The sequence below is a fragment of the Oreochromis aureus genome, linkage group 14 (genome assembly GCF_013358895.1).
Source record: "Oreochromis aureus strain Israel breed Guangdong linkage group 14, ZZ_aureus, whole genome shotgun sequence".
Classification (NCBI taxonomy): domain Eukaryota; kingdom Metazoa; phylum Chordata; class Actinopteri; order Cichliformes; family Cichlidae; genus Oreochromis; species Oreochromis aureus.
The window spans coordinates 10,207,580-10,222,074 of record NC_052955.1 but is presented as its reverse complement, the minus strand read 5'-3'; positions in this window follow the sequence as shown (position 1 = coordinate 10,222,074).

Genomic DNA, 14,495 nt, shown 5'->3' with positions numbered 1-14,495 from the left:
CACAGTTTTTTCAGTGCACTCTCTGAACACTTAGATGGCACACTTGTTCTTGGAGGCGACCTCAACCTTGGACTAAATGAAGAAATGGATAGGCTCAATACAGCAGGAACTCAGCGTGGTTGGCAATCCACAAATATAATCAAACAGTATATGAGTGACTTTGGTCTTTGCGATGCATGGCGCCCCTTCACCCCAACAGTAAGGAATATACTTTTTTTCTCATGTTCATCACTCCTACTCTCGTCTGGATTATTTTTTGGTCAGCAGCTCACTGCTGAGTGACATTTCAGACACTGAGATTCACCCTATAGCTGTCAGCGATCATGCTCCTGTATCTTTAACACTAATGCACAAGAATAATACTACGCCAAGTAAAAACTGGAGATTTAATACATCACTGCTTAAAGATGAAGACTTTATTAAATATTTTTAAAAAGAGTGGACTTCATATTTAGACTTTAATGACACTCCCGAACATCAGCTTCTGTTTTATGGGAAGCAGGAAAGCTGTGATGAGAGGTAAAATAATTTCTTTCTCATCACATGAAAAGAAAAAAGAAACAAAAATATTCAGGAATTAGAAAAAACCATCAAATCACTAGAAGAAGCCTCACGCGTCCCACCAAGATCAGGAAACATTGAACAAAATACGCAAAACAAAACTAGAATTAAATGAGATAATTGATAAAAAACAAAATTCTTAGTACAAAGACTACGCTTACAAAATTATGAACATAGTAATAAATCCGGTCAATTTCTAGCAAACCAGCTAAAAATAAATAAATAAAAACAACTATATGTGCTGTTCAAGATTCATCTGGGAACACAATATATGACCCGAAACAAATAAACCACATTTTCAGGGATTTCTATAAAAAGTTGTATTCACCACAAATAAACCCATCTAAAAAGGAAATTGATCAGTTTTTAGACAACATAACTCTCCCAAAATTATTAGACTCTCAAGCAATGGCACTGGATTCGCCACTGACATCAGGTGAACTCCAGGAAGCCCTGATAAGTATGCCCAATAATAAGGCTCCAGGACCAGACGGCTTTCCTGCAGAATTCTACAAAAGAATTCTGGACGATTCTAGCACCAGTTTTTACAGAACGTTGTTGGAAATCAAAGAAAATGGCAGACTTCCATCAAATATGAATTCTGCAAACATTAATCTCCTGCTAAAACCAGACAAAGACCCTGTATATCCCTCAAGCTATCGTCCAATATCCCTTATAAATGTAGACCTTAAAATAATCTGCAAAGCTCTCTCAAAGAGATTAGAGAAAATAACCCCCTCTTAATTCATCCTGACCAAACTGGTTTCATAAAAGGTAGGCACTCATCAACAAATACACGTGAGATTACTTAATTTGATAGACTACTCATACAGTAAAAACCTTGAAACTACTATATTTTCTTTAGATGCAGAAAAAGCGTTTGACAGAGTTAACTGGAAATTTCTATTTTCAACTTTACACAAATTTGGTTTTGGATCTTCTTTCATCAACTGGTTAAAAATATTATATAATTCCCCAACAGCTTGTGTCAGAACAAATGACCAGACATCCTCCAGCTTCTGTCTCCTGAGGGGCACCAGGCAGGGATGCCCACTCTCCCTTCACTGTTTGCAATTTTTATCGAACCACTAGCAGCAGCAATTAGACAGAATTCAGTAATTAAGGGCATAAAATGCAAGAACGTGGAACATAAAATCAGCCTTTATGCGGATGATGTGTTACTCTTTCTCCAAAATTCACAAACCAATATCTCTGGGGTGATTGAACTGATAAACTCTTTGCAAGAATATCAGATTACTCAATTAACTGGTCAAAATCTACAGTCCTTCCGATTAATTGCTCCTTCCATAATTCCTCTTCTACTCCACTGCAATCGGAAATATAAAATATTTAGGTATTAATGTTTCTCCCAAGCTTGCAGATCTAACTAAATTAAACCATATCCCACTTTTAAAGAAAGTAGAAGGTGATCTGGCTAGGTGGAAATGTCTACCCATATCACTCATGGGAAGGGTTGCTGCTATAAAAATGATGGTATTACCAAAAATAAATTATTTATTCTCAATGATCCCAACTAAACCGCCGCAAGATTGGTTCAGATCTCTAGATTCAGATATGTCCAAATTCCTTTGGAAAAATAAGCCCCACGTATAAGCTTAAAAACATTACAAAAGACCAAGGATAAAGGAGGATTAGAACTACCTAACTTTCAGCACTACTTCTTAGCCAACAGGCTTCAGTTTATCTCAGGATGGCAAAAACATACCCTCTTAGATGAACCTTGGCTAGATGTAGAACAAGCACTTTGCAATAATCTAGAGATTTCAGATCTACCATTCATCAGCTCAAACATCCAACAACATGAATGCTTCAAAAGCATCAACATCAGCTCTTCTCTGACAGCATGGTGGGAGTTTCTGAAGTTGACAGAGTCTTCATTAATCCCATGCAAACGTACACCTATCTGGAACAACCCTGACATATTACAAAACAATAATATGATAAACTTTTCAGATTGGAGTGGTAAAGGAATCAAATATTTAGAACATATACTAGAAGGAACAGAATTTATTCCATTTGACAGACTAGTTACACAATATGGGATCAACAAGAAAAGATTTTTAGAGTATCAACAAATTAAATCCATAGCAAAAAAAGAGATTTAAACCAGGTCAAGTTGAACTACAAACACCACCAAGTGTGGTTCAATTTCTTATTCTTAAAACCCCAAATTACTGTCCAAAATATACAGAATGCTTTCTAAAACAGATGAATCAATATCACTTCCTATTGCAAAATGGGAAGCGGATTTATCAGTTAACTTAGACCAAAACTTCTGGTCTCAGATTTGCTTAAAACCTTTCATCTAATTAGAAACCCCAGTCTTCAATTAATTCAATACAAAATACTACATAGAGTGCACTATACAGGTCATCGGATGTTCAAGATGGGCTTTACGTCTACCAACAACTGCTCACACTGCCAAACCAATTCACGGACAATTATATCCACGCTCTTTGGTTCTGTCCACCAGTTCAGAAGTTTTGGCGCGAGATATGTGAAGACTTATCAAAGTGTCTGAAATGTAACATTCCAACTTCCCTTTAGTGTGTCTGTTGGGCAGCTTAGATAATGTCACTACGGAAAAGAATATAGCCCATATGGTTTTCACTGCCCTATGCATAGCCAAGAAAACAGTCCTCATGACCTGGAAAAATAAAAATAATCTTAATTCTAACCAATATAGAAATTATCTATTAGATTACATTAGTCTTGATACAGCCTCTGCCACTACATCAGATCAATTGCTCTGGGCTCCTTTGATCAGCTCCATCACCTAGTGGGGTGGGGGGTCATAGTTTGGTCCCGCCTTCACTGTTGTGATTGGTGTGGGGGTAGGGACAGGCTTAGGGCATCGGGGGTTCCCCAGGAGCATCTTCCTTGGGGGCTCAACCCGGGTAGCGGTCATGGCCAATTAAGGGCTCTGTTGGCTCTTGGGTGACGGTTTCCTCGTGGCTGCGTGCAGCGGGGCTAGGGAGGGTCTGTGCTGACGGACGTGGGTTACTGACCTGGTAGCCTGGCTGCCCCTGGGTGGGTCCGGGACGGGCGTGAGGTTCTGGGGCGCTCCGTCTCTGGGCTGGGGCCCTGGCCGGGCCTCAGGGGCTGGGTCCTGGTTGGTGTGTTGCCGGGGTTGTGGGCGGGTGGGTGTATGGGGGCCCGGCCCTGGCGCAGGGTACCGCTGCATCGAGCCACCTGGGGGCTCTTCAACTGGTGGGGAGGTTGTCACATCTTGCAGGAGCTTTCCTCTCTTCAGGAACTCTCTCTGCAGGAGGGGAGATACAGGAGAGGTGGAGGAAGATCTCAGCCTGGGCGTCTATTGTCTAGTGTAGTCTGGAAGATGAGTGGATGATGGGATGGGTGCAGTTTTCTCTGTGGTGGGGTCGGAGGACTGTCCAGGGCTCTGTGGGGCCGGGCAGCGCTGCCGCACTGGGCCCCGTCCGGATGGGCCTGGGCCCCCCTTTCCTGGCGGGTTGCAGAGTATGGGGTGCCTACTGGGGTCAGCGGGGAGCTGGCCCCAGGAGGGGTTACTTGCCCCTCCCTTCCTTCCCTCCCCATCTCCAGCTGCCTCCCTCTTCCCGCTCCACCACAATCACCCACACATGCAGGGCCTTGGGGTAGGGGTGTGTCACCAGGGTGCAGGGGAGGCATCCCCCCCCTCTGTCCCCTTCTGGCTGCCTCTGCCTCAATTTTATCCCATAACTTAGACATTCACATTACTCACACTCTCATTACACATACATATAGGATCTTGGGGTGGGCACGCCACACAGAATCCAAATTACCATCAGGGTGTACACCTCACCCCTGGCGTGCGTTGCCCACCTCTCAATTTTAAATACACGTGAGCGTTGAGGGCTAGCAGGAGGGGCTATGCGCTTACCTGCTGCTCTGGCAGGTAGCTCCATGCCCTCCTGGGTTTTAAATGCACCTTAGAACACACATGCATCAACACTACATATGAGCGGGTGGAGGAGGTTTGGAGTCTTCACACACCCCCTTCTCTGCGGCCTGCTGGAGCGGGGGCTGGGAGGAGGAGTTGGCCGTCCTACTGGGGTCTGGAATGTGGGGCCTCCCTGCTGCTACTGAGTCGGGCGGTCTGCTTCTCCCACCGCAGGGAAAAAGGGTAACACCACCTGGGTCTGGGTGCAGTTTCCCCCTCCAGGGGCAAGGGTACCCAGACCCGGTTCTTAGAGTACGCTTGGGGAGAGTGATTGTGTGTACAGCGTCTCTTTATGTCTGTCTCCACGTTGGTTGAGTGTGGAATAATTGCTTATGAGAGCATGAGGGTGGGAATGGATGTTTGTATCTGTGTGTGCCTGTATGTCTGTGTCTATATGTCAGGTTGGGTATCAGACGCCACCTCTCTGGGGACATCTCAGGCCCTCCAAGGTTTGGAGGCCTATCTCCCCACCACTTCCCCTGCCGGTGGCGGACGCCCTCAGACATCGGTGCGTTGGTGGTTCTGTGTGTCCGGGGGTGGGCGCCCAGGTACACACCGGCTCACTCCTTGGCGGCTGCTTATCGGGGCCTGGAGCCTGGGGCTCGCTCGGGCCACTTCGGAGGCGGGGTGCCCTCGGCCTCGCGGCCCGGAGCTCGGTCACTCAGGCACAGCTGGCTGCCGGGCGGAGCTCACGGGCACATCACTGCAACCCCTGGCTTCTGCTCATGGCTGCTGAGTGACCCCTCATCTGAGACTCTCCTCAGCTCTTTCTGGGATAGTGGCAGCTGCCCTCTGTTGGTCTTCCTTGGTCTCTTGTGTTCTGGGGGCCTCTGGATGTCTGGAGTTTTGATCTCCTCCATACCTGCGTCATGCCCTGGAGGACGGGGCAGTGGCCCCCCACACCCTCTAGCAGATCATTACATGAAGGAACCTTTTAAAAAAAAAAAAAAAAAAAGCGTCCATGCTCACAGGTGTACACACAGGTGATCACACACAAACTACACCCTTTTGGCTCTTACCTCAAAGCACACTGTGCGCTGTCGATCTTACGTGCTGCACAATAATGTTTAATATTTAGTATTTACTGTCATACTCCCATAGATCATTGTGATGATGTTTATTACTCTCGCTTTTCTTCTTGCTTTCTTCTTTCTTTCTCAACAGGTGATCCAGGTGATCGATATATGTATTTTTGTCTGCTTATTCTGTTGGTTTTGGTTTTTGCCCTTTTCCCCATCCCTCTTCCCCGCTGTTTTCTTTCCCTCTTTCTTTCTCCCTTTCCTTCCCCAGTCAAGTCTGTCCCGTATTCAGCAAGTGAAAATAAAATAAACAATAAAGGTGAATCAAATGGACCATTACGGCAAGGCTGGGATGGTCCATTTGGTAAAAAGTAAATCCGTTGGGCATCTTTCTTCGCCTTTAGACAATAATTCTGATGGCAAAAGAACCAAACGGGACAGGTTAAAAAAAAAAAAAAAAAATAGTGTTACATCCACACTTTGTATGACTCTGGATAGTCTGAAAAATAAAGTCTTAAACCAGAAGGACTTGACTCCCTCATACAACTCTGAAATGCATACCTTAGCAGATAACCCTAAGTAATAACAATTTTATTTAGCTCGTAAATAGTTTGTTGCTCTATAACAAAGCCCGATGTAAAGCTAAGGCATGCTATTATTCATCAGAACCACCCTTGTGCTGCTACTGTTGGGGTGCAGTAGCTCCACCACCCCACTAAAGGGACAGAGTTGGTTTGTGCACTGAAATTTATATAGTGAGAATAGTAAAAGTTAATGGAGTCGGACTAAACTGATACCAGCACACAAATTGCTAATCCCAAAGTTGTTATACTGGAGCATGAAAAATATATTGTGGCATGTTGTGAGCGGCTAGTTATCTCCCATCATGCCTTGGGAACATGTGTTGCTGTTGAAGATGAGGAAACTGTGTTATTTACATCTGTTATTGTTACATGACTCTTAATAGGGCTTTGGAGCGTGATGTCACGGGGGTGGGCGTGGAAAGGATTTTGGCCCGATCTGCCATTTTGGGGGTCTAAACAAAGCGCAAGCGAAAAGGGAGCGAAGGCTGTGTGGTCCGCTGCAATCTTCGATCACACGACCGGCAAGAGAATAAGCTTGAAAAGGGTTTGTCTTTTCATTCTTTCCCAACCTGGAAGCAACATGAGGCAGCTCGTGTATCGGATGTTACCAAACGAAGGCGTCTAGCCTGGATAGCAGCTGTGAGACGAGCTGATATCCAGTTCTCTTCCATCTCCAGTTATCTGTTGGTGTGCTCCAGACAGTTTCATTCCGGTAAGTTCTAAATATGTTCATATCACTCTTTATAGCCTATTAGTTTTGTTTTCAACGCGCTCTGAGGTCATAGCAAATTAGAACAAACATCCTACTGAGTGATTTTGCAGAACTATCTTCTATTTATAGAGTTGCTAATTATTTGGCATTATTGCAGCAAACCAGCCTATGAAATGGATGAAACATCGTGACTGTGTTCCAGCGCTACACAAGGGACCTGCTTCAAACATACCACCATGCCAATCAGATTACTTCTTCCATGTGAGGGTGAAGAGGTGACCTCTTCACCTTCACACCCATAAGATGGTGAAGGTTTGCTGCGTTTGTTGAACAGTGTGGTAGTAAAACCAGGGAAAAATGAAACTTGCTCCTGTTAAACATTCTTAAGTCTTGTGCTGTTTAAATAGTGGTATTTTTTTTCAAAAGATACAGTAAATAATGTTAGTAGTGGGTGATATCATGTAAACACTGTCATGATTTGGTGTAAACATTTTGTCATTTGTAAACTATAAATGACATGGATTCTACATTGTAACTGATGTGATGTTCTATAAAGTGGTTTTAATTTAAAAAAAAGAGAGGCAAAAATCAGTTTGTTTCTTTATTCAACTTTTGAACAGTGGTACTCAGTCAGTACATATTCAGTAAATGCAAATTATTTACATGGCAGTGCACTTCAGGCATAAATCTGGACCCCTAGATAAAACATTATGGCATTATAGCAGTGACAACTCCTCCGCAGTAGCATGTGGGATTTTTCTTTTTTGAGGACGGCTCCTTTTACCTTTCAATACGGATGGTCTGTTTATGTTTTGATCAAGAGCCTTTTTTTGGGCAGCTGAAGAGGAGAAGTCTATCTTATGGCCAACCTCTGACTGTATCTTGGTCACATTACCCAGCAAAACCCAGTATGCAGGTTCATCTGTAACAGTCCTTGTGCCACGGATCCACACTGTTGCTTCTACATTAAACAGAAGAGCAGGGACATGGGTGCAGGTCTTCACGACTCCGGCCATACAGGTGCAGTGGGCGGCTTCAACCTTCCCTGTGATGCTCACAGTGACCCATGGCTGCAATGCTGGTTCATTCAGTCTTTGAGAGTGCAGTACCTGAAACACACACAGACAAAGTTAATTTGAAGACAAGAACTATGAACCAAGGCAGACATAAATTTGTTTTATCTACTTTATCATAAATGTAACAAAGTGTTTAGAAAGTTAGCACATACATGTAATTTTTCATTTTTTTATGTATCCATCTATACAACGCTGCATGTTATAGTGTAAATCTGCCTGTTCTCTCTCAGAAACCTGCCTGCAGAAAATGAACCTAAAGTATGTAATGCAAGGATGTAATCACTTTAGAGATGCAGAAAGCATAAAGTGACAATTATGAATCACTTAACATGATAAGGAGATTCTGAAGGTCAATAATCAATGTATAAAATTAAAATAAAATGTATTTTTAGTGACACAAGATACAAATATTGAAGCAAGATGTATAATTAGAATTATTTATAATAAATATGAATAAATTATTGCAATTTCTTTAACCATAAAGAATAACTAAATCCTTCAGGACAATGTCACATCAATGCACTGAACTCACTATGTTATCCACCTAACAGCCTCCACGTGTTCTCACTGTAATTTCTCCCTCATGAATGAATTTATGCTGCACTAATCTGAATGTTTGCAGGGAAATCAAACACATTTCACTCGCAGTTGAGCTGACTTACCTTTGTTTGAATGACGACTTGTACGCGCAGACTCCACAGACAAGGTACGAAAATATGTCAGGCTACGTCAGTAGCGGTTGGTCTTCAGGGTTTCTACTCCACGGCCGTACTTCATACGGGTCCACATTTCCAATGCACACTATTTTCTGCAAGTACCGCTGCTTCGCCTCTGTTGATGCTACAGTGTAAATTCACTGGCAGAAGTTGTTTGATGCACAGCACATGATGAGTTTATGTGCTGTGTTATTGACCATCTGATGCACAGTGTAGTATAACAGACTGTCCAATAAAGAGCCTCCCCTTTTTGGTTGGGGTGGAACAGCAGGCTCAACCTTTGTGGGAGTCTATTGTTGGAAAGATGCCTCAGCTCACAACAATATGCTTGTAAGTATGAGCATATTCTGAGTTTATGTTAAACAAATGATGTAAAATGGTTCTGCATTCCCTCATAGTGGAAGCTAACATGTAGTTGCACTGGTGATGCTAATTGTGTTAGCAGGTCAATACGATCCATTATATATGAGCATTAAGCTAGTGGGTTGAGAACTAGATATTTTTTTCACTCTTTCTCTTGCTTATACCAGCTGTAATTTGAGTTACTAATTTTGCACCATGTAACATCAGAAATATATTATGTTCTAAGTGTATGTTGTAATATGGGTTTTTTATGTATTAGGGAGACATTATATTAGGGAGACAAACCCCGCAGTGACAGCTGGAAGCGTTTGCCTGTCCTTTTGAAGAACTGTATATCTATCTGCCAAACTAGTAATAAAGCATCATTCTCATCAGTCATAGTGAGTTCTGTAAAAGAAAGGATGGATAAAATGCTGGAAACAAGGTCAAGAGTGTCCAGTTCTTTATGGTCTACCCAACTTACATCATCATCTACTGCTGCCGCCAGAGCACGAGCAAAAGCAGAAGCTGCCCGTGTCCAGCTATAATTTACCAAGCAAGAAGCTAACATCCCAAAACAACAGGCAAAACAGCTTAAAAAGAAAGCAGGTCTGGATGCGGAGCTACATATACTCAAATCACAGAAAGCAGCTGCAGCAGCACTAGCTGACGCTCAAGCTTGGGAAGCGTCTAAGCAAGAAAATGAGCATCCACAACAGCCCCAGCAAGACAACATGCAGCAAATCAACCCAACAGAACGAGTGCAAGAGTATGTGCGGCAACAATCAGAATTCAGCGACGATCTGCAGACTCCATGAGTTAATTGTCCAGATCTCCCATCTTCTCTGGTGCCATAGCCAGCCACGACCATCAGTGCAACACCATAAGCTTGCAAAGAACCAAGTATCTGTGAAGAGTTCACACCTTTGCCAGTTTTCTATGCTTTGAGCCCAAAGAGAGCGTCTTGCAACTGGAGCTATGGAGGACAGCCAGCAAATAATGATCCATTTCACCATCCTCAGTCCAAGGTATGGACACTGTTAAGGTTCATTTTAAGTCAAGGAGAGAGAGATGGAGGAGATCGGAATAACACACTGACCCTGCCAGGTGGAGTCAAACAACGATTTTAATGAAACACACGCGTGGGAGAATGAGCTGACCCTGTACGCAAACAGCATCAAAATCTCATCTCAACAACGACACAGCATTAGTTTTATCCCGTCGAGGTATATTTTTACGGACGCCCTCTCTACGTCAGTCACATGCATCAGTTTCAAAACCACAAATGTTCTATTTGACAACTTGTGACACAATTAAAAGAACACTGGCTTCCATCTTCTCCCAGGTGGTTTCCCGCAAGCCGCCTCAGCTCTCGCATCCTGCACCTGCTTCTTCATCAAACAGTCACGTACACCAACATAAAAACTGCAACCCTAGCAAAACATGCTTAAACTTTCACCTACAAATGAACCTCTCTAACTGTATGTGGGTGTATGTGTGTGTGTATGTGTATATCTCTGTGCATGTATAGGTGTGCATGTGTGGCTCTGCACTTTAATTGACCTCGGCTTAGGCAACCAGGCTGAGGCCATCCTGTGTGTAACGATCTTGACTTATATGTAAAATGTATAAACAACTGTTTCAATCAAGAACCTCTACTAAAAGCTTAAGCAAAAGATATAGATGCATAAAAGATAATACAAAATAACCTGCTCAAAATAACTTGCACTCAGACTCTGCTTTCGGTTTCACTTCTGCAGAAAGCATGCCCTGCAAACATGTAGTTTCCTGTCTTATTTTGGCACAGAGTATACTTTCTTTCACAATGCAGTCTGCATATAAACATTTAAGATTATAGATTCAAAAGCATTTCGGGTTATAGATTCAACTCCACAGTTTAAAGTGGTTCTTACTGGACCTGTACTAAAGACTAATTAATTGGGCGCCAATATGTTTAAACCTATGAATACAATATCAATACTTGTAGATTATGTTATTAATGCCATGGTAATATGAACAATAGCAGTAAAATATTTCTCTATACCCTACAACACCCACACCTGTAAGGGGTAGTCATGCTGACACTTCTGATCTAACAAAATATCTGACATGAAACGAGATGATCAGCTCTGGCCTGCTGAGATTTGATGATCGAACAGAAAACTACTGGGCTTGGAAGGCTTCCTTTCTAAGTGCAATTCAAGATCTCTAAGTAACGTCTCAAGAAGAGCTAGACCTGCTTTCCAAATGGCTAGGGCCACAATCAGCTGCACAGGCCAAGAGAGTCAGGGCTGCATACGTAAACCCTTATCAGTCATACATTAACACTTCAGGTCTTCAGATGGTGTAGCAGAAACTCGAGTAGTGTTTTGGTGTACCAGAAGTCATTTAACATGGTCTTTTAAAGAAAATAAAGGATTATCCGAAGCTGGCAAACAGAGGCAACCAGCATTTGAGAGAACTGGGGGATCTCCTGCTTGAACTCCATGCTGCAAGGACAAGCGGTCATCTCCCAGGCCCTTCACACGTCGATACAGCCCATGGGGTAAATCTGACTCTGGAAAAACTCCCATACAACCTTCAGGCGAGACGGGTAACAGCTACCTCGAGGTTCAAAAGAGAGAATGCAGTGTCTTTTCCTTCATTTTTCATTTTTTGTCAAACTTGTGAAAGAAGAAGCCAAAATTCGTAATGACCCGAGCTTTTCCTGTGTCACTGCTGCCAACACCAGCAACCCTAAAATCGAAAGGATGATACAACAGAAGTATCGTTCTCCTGTTTCTGCTATGAGCACGGAGATATCAAGTGATGTGGGAGCCAGCCCAAGCAACCTACAGGCAAAAATAACTTGGACCCCGATAAACAATGTCAAGAGTAATACATACAGAGAAAACCCAACAATCATATGACCACCTATGAGCAAGCACTTTGGCGACAGTGGGAAGGAAAAACATCCTTTTAACAGTAGAGATAGTGTCTGTTTCCCGAAACCAAAGTGGAAGCTTGTTCCAGTTTGGGGCCTGGAAACTGAAGGCTCTGCCTCCCATTCTACTTTTAAATACTCTAGGAACAACAAGTAAGCCTGCAGTGCGAGCATGAAGTGCTCTAATGGGGTGATATGGTAATATAAGTTCATTAAGATAAGATGGGGACTGATTATTTAAGACCTTGTATGTGAGGAGCAGGATTTTTGTGTTCAATTCTGGATTTAATAGGGAGCCAGTGAAGGGAAGCCAATATAGGAGAAATATGCACACTGAATAAGCAGGGTCACCACTGTATCCTGTAGTCACATGCCTTCCTATCTGGTTTGCATTTAGTTGGACCATTATTTATTTTTCAGTGACCCCAAACACACCTTCAGGCTGTGTAAGGACTATTTGAGCAAGAAGGAGTTTGATGGAGTTCTGCACCAGATGGCCTGGCCTCCACAGTCACCTGCCCTAAACCGAATTGAGGTGGTTTGGGATGAGATGGATTGCAGAGCGAAGGCAAAAGGGCCAACAAGTGCTCAGCACCTCTGGGAAGTCCTTGAAGACTGTTAGAAAACCATTTCAGGTGGCTGTCTCATGAAGCTCATGGAGAGAAGCCAAGAGAAGACTGCACAAAGAGTATTCAAAGCAAAGGGTGGCTATTTTGAAGAATCTAAAATATAAAACATGTTTTGAGCTTTTCCACACTTTTTTTCTTTACTACATAATTCCATATGCTCATTCATAGTTTTGATGCCTTCAGTGAGAATCTACGATGTAAGTAGTCATGATAAAAAAGAAAAAAACATGAAATGAGAAGCCATGTCCAAACTTTTGACTGTTAGTGTATTTTCTTCTGAGTTCCTTTTACCAGACATGCACACATACATACTTGTATGTATGTTTCCTACAGTTATGTTACCTTTACCATGATTATTAACTCACACAAGAGAAAGTCAAAGTCCTAGGTATAGAGGACTGAAAACGTCCTCTAGTGTGATGCTTTTGGGCATCACTCCAGAGGATACAGTTGTCATACAACCGGACCGAATATCTTTAAAAAGGTTTTAAAACCAGTGTATGAAATTAGTTTGAGTGATTTTAGTCCTATTTTGCCATTTGGAGTTTGCCATCATATATTTTAAATTTAATGTGCAATTTTACCCACCATAGATGTACTGTTATGCAGCCCTCCAAAAAAAAACAATAAACAAAAAACAAAAAACTAACTGCATATGGCTGGAAGTGAATTAAAAAAAATCAAAAACCAAAGATTTCTTAAAGTTTTTCTATTATCATCATCTTTTTTATTCAATGTCCTATAATATGACATGCATAAAATAACCAAAAACTATGCTTCAAATTTTAACATATCTTTGAAAAAGAAATATCAGGTCAGGGGAGATGCATTTATCACTCTTCTTATGTTAGTAATAATTATAATGAAAATGTAATGGAAAATATTTGCCTTGCAAAACATTTCTTGCCACAGCAAAGGGCACATTCAGGTTGCAGCTTAATGAGGATGTTTCAAAGTGTTAACTGACAAATACAGTCAGCACTAATATTTCATATAATATATCCATTTGTGAGTTAGCAGCACACTTCAGTATGTGGGTTGTACCCCCAAAATTCTCATATATAAGATGAAAATGTTTTTAGTTTATAGAAAAATCTATGAAGATAATTTCAAAATTTAGACATCTTTCTTTCCGGTCCGTTCCTATCCCATCTGACGTTTGCTATTTTAGTAGTTGATTCAACAAAAAGATCCTCTTACTCTCTTGACGTGACCCTTGACTTCTTACAGTTACTACATTTTTTAATGACAACCTTAACTGTTGTCACAAAGGAAATAAATATTCTGAGGTTCATAAGTCTGCTCAGACAACATTAACACGCTAATTTGTTATTTTGTTTCAAAATAAAGTAATTACTTAATTGTTATTGTCACACAGTGTTGCTCACTAAAACAATAAAAAATCACTAAAAAACTATCAAAGAATCAATGAGAGAAGATGTTAGTTCGGTACGTGAATCGTAAACTTGTGGTCTATGGATTTTAATCAAAACTCAGAAAAGTCTCAGAGTGAATTGGAACATTTTGTGTTTCAGAATTTAATTGTGTAAGAAAATTATCTTCAACATTTTTGCATTAAATGTGACTTCTCACCTAAATAGGGTTCAAAAGTTCACAAATCACCAAACAAGACTTAGAACGTACACATATGAATATTTTAATAGTTCAATGTAATTCAATTCTATTTATATAGCGCCAAATCACAACAACAGTCGCCTTAAGGCACTTCATATTGTAAGGTATTTGTGCCCAGTATGTAAATGTATTCGCAGTTCACAAGACTCTAACCAGCTGTGTTAACCTTCCTGAATATCATAAATATCTTACTTTTAATTTCCTTTGTCCTGAGACAATACACAAAAGGATTTACAAGAGGTGGACCGAGGATGGTGCCAATCAATAAACCCTGGCGTTCTTCAAGAGTTAATACCACGCCAAATCTGGTCAAGATAACAATGACAAACTGAGGACA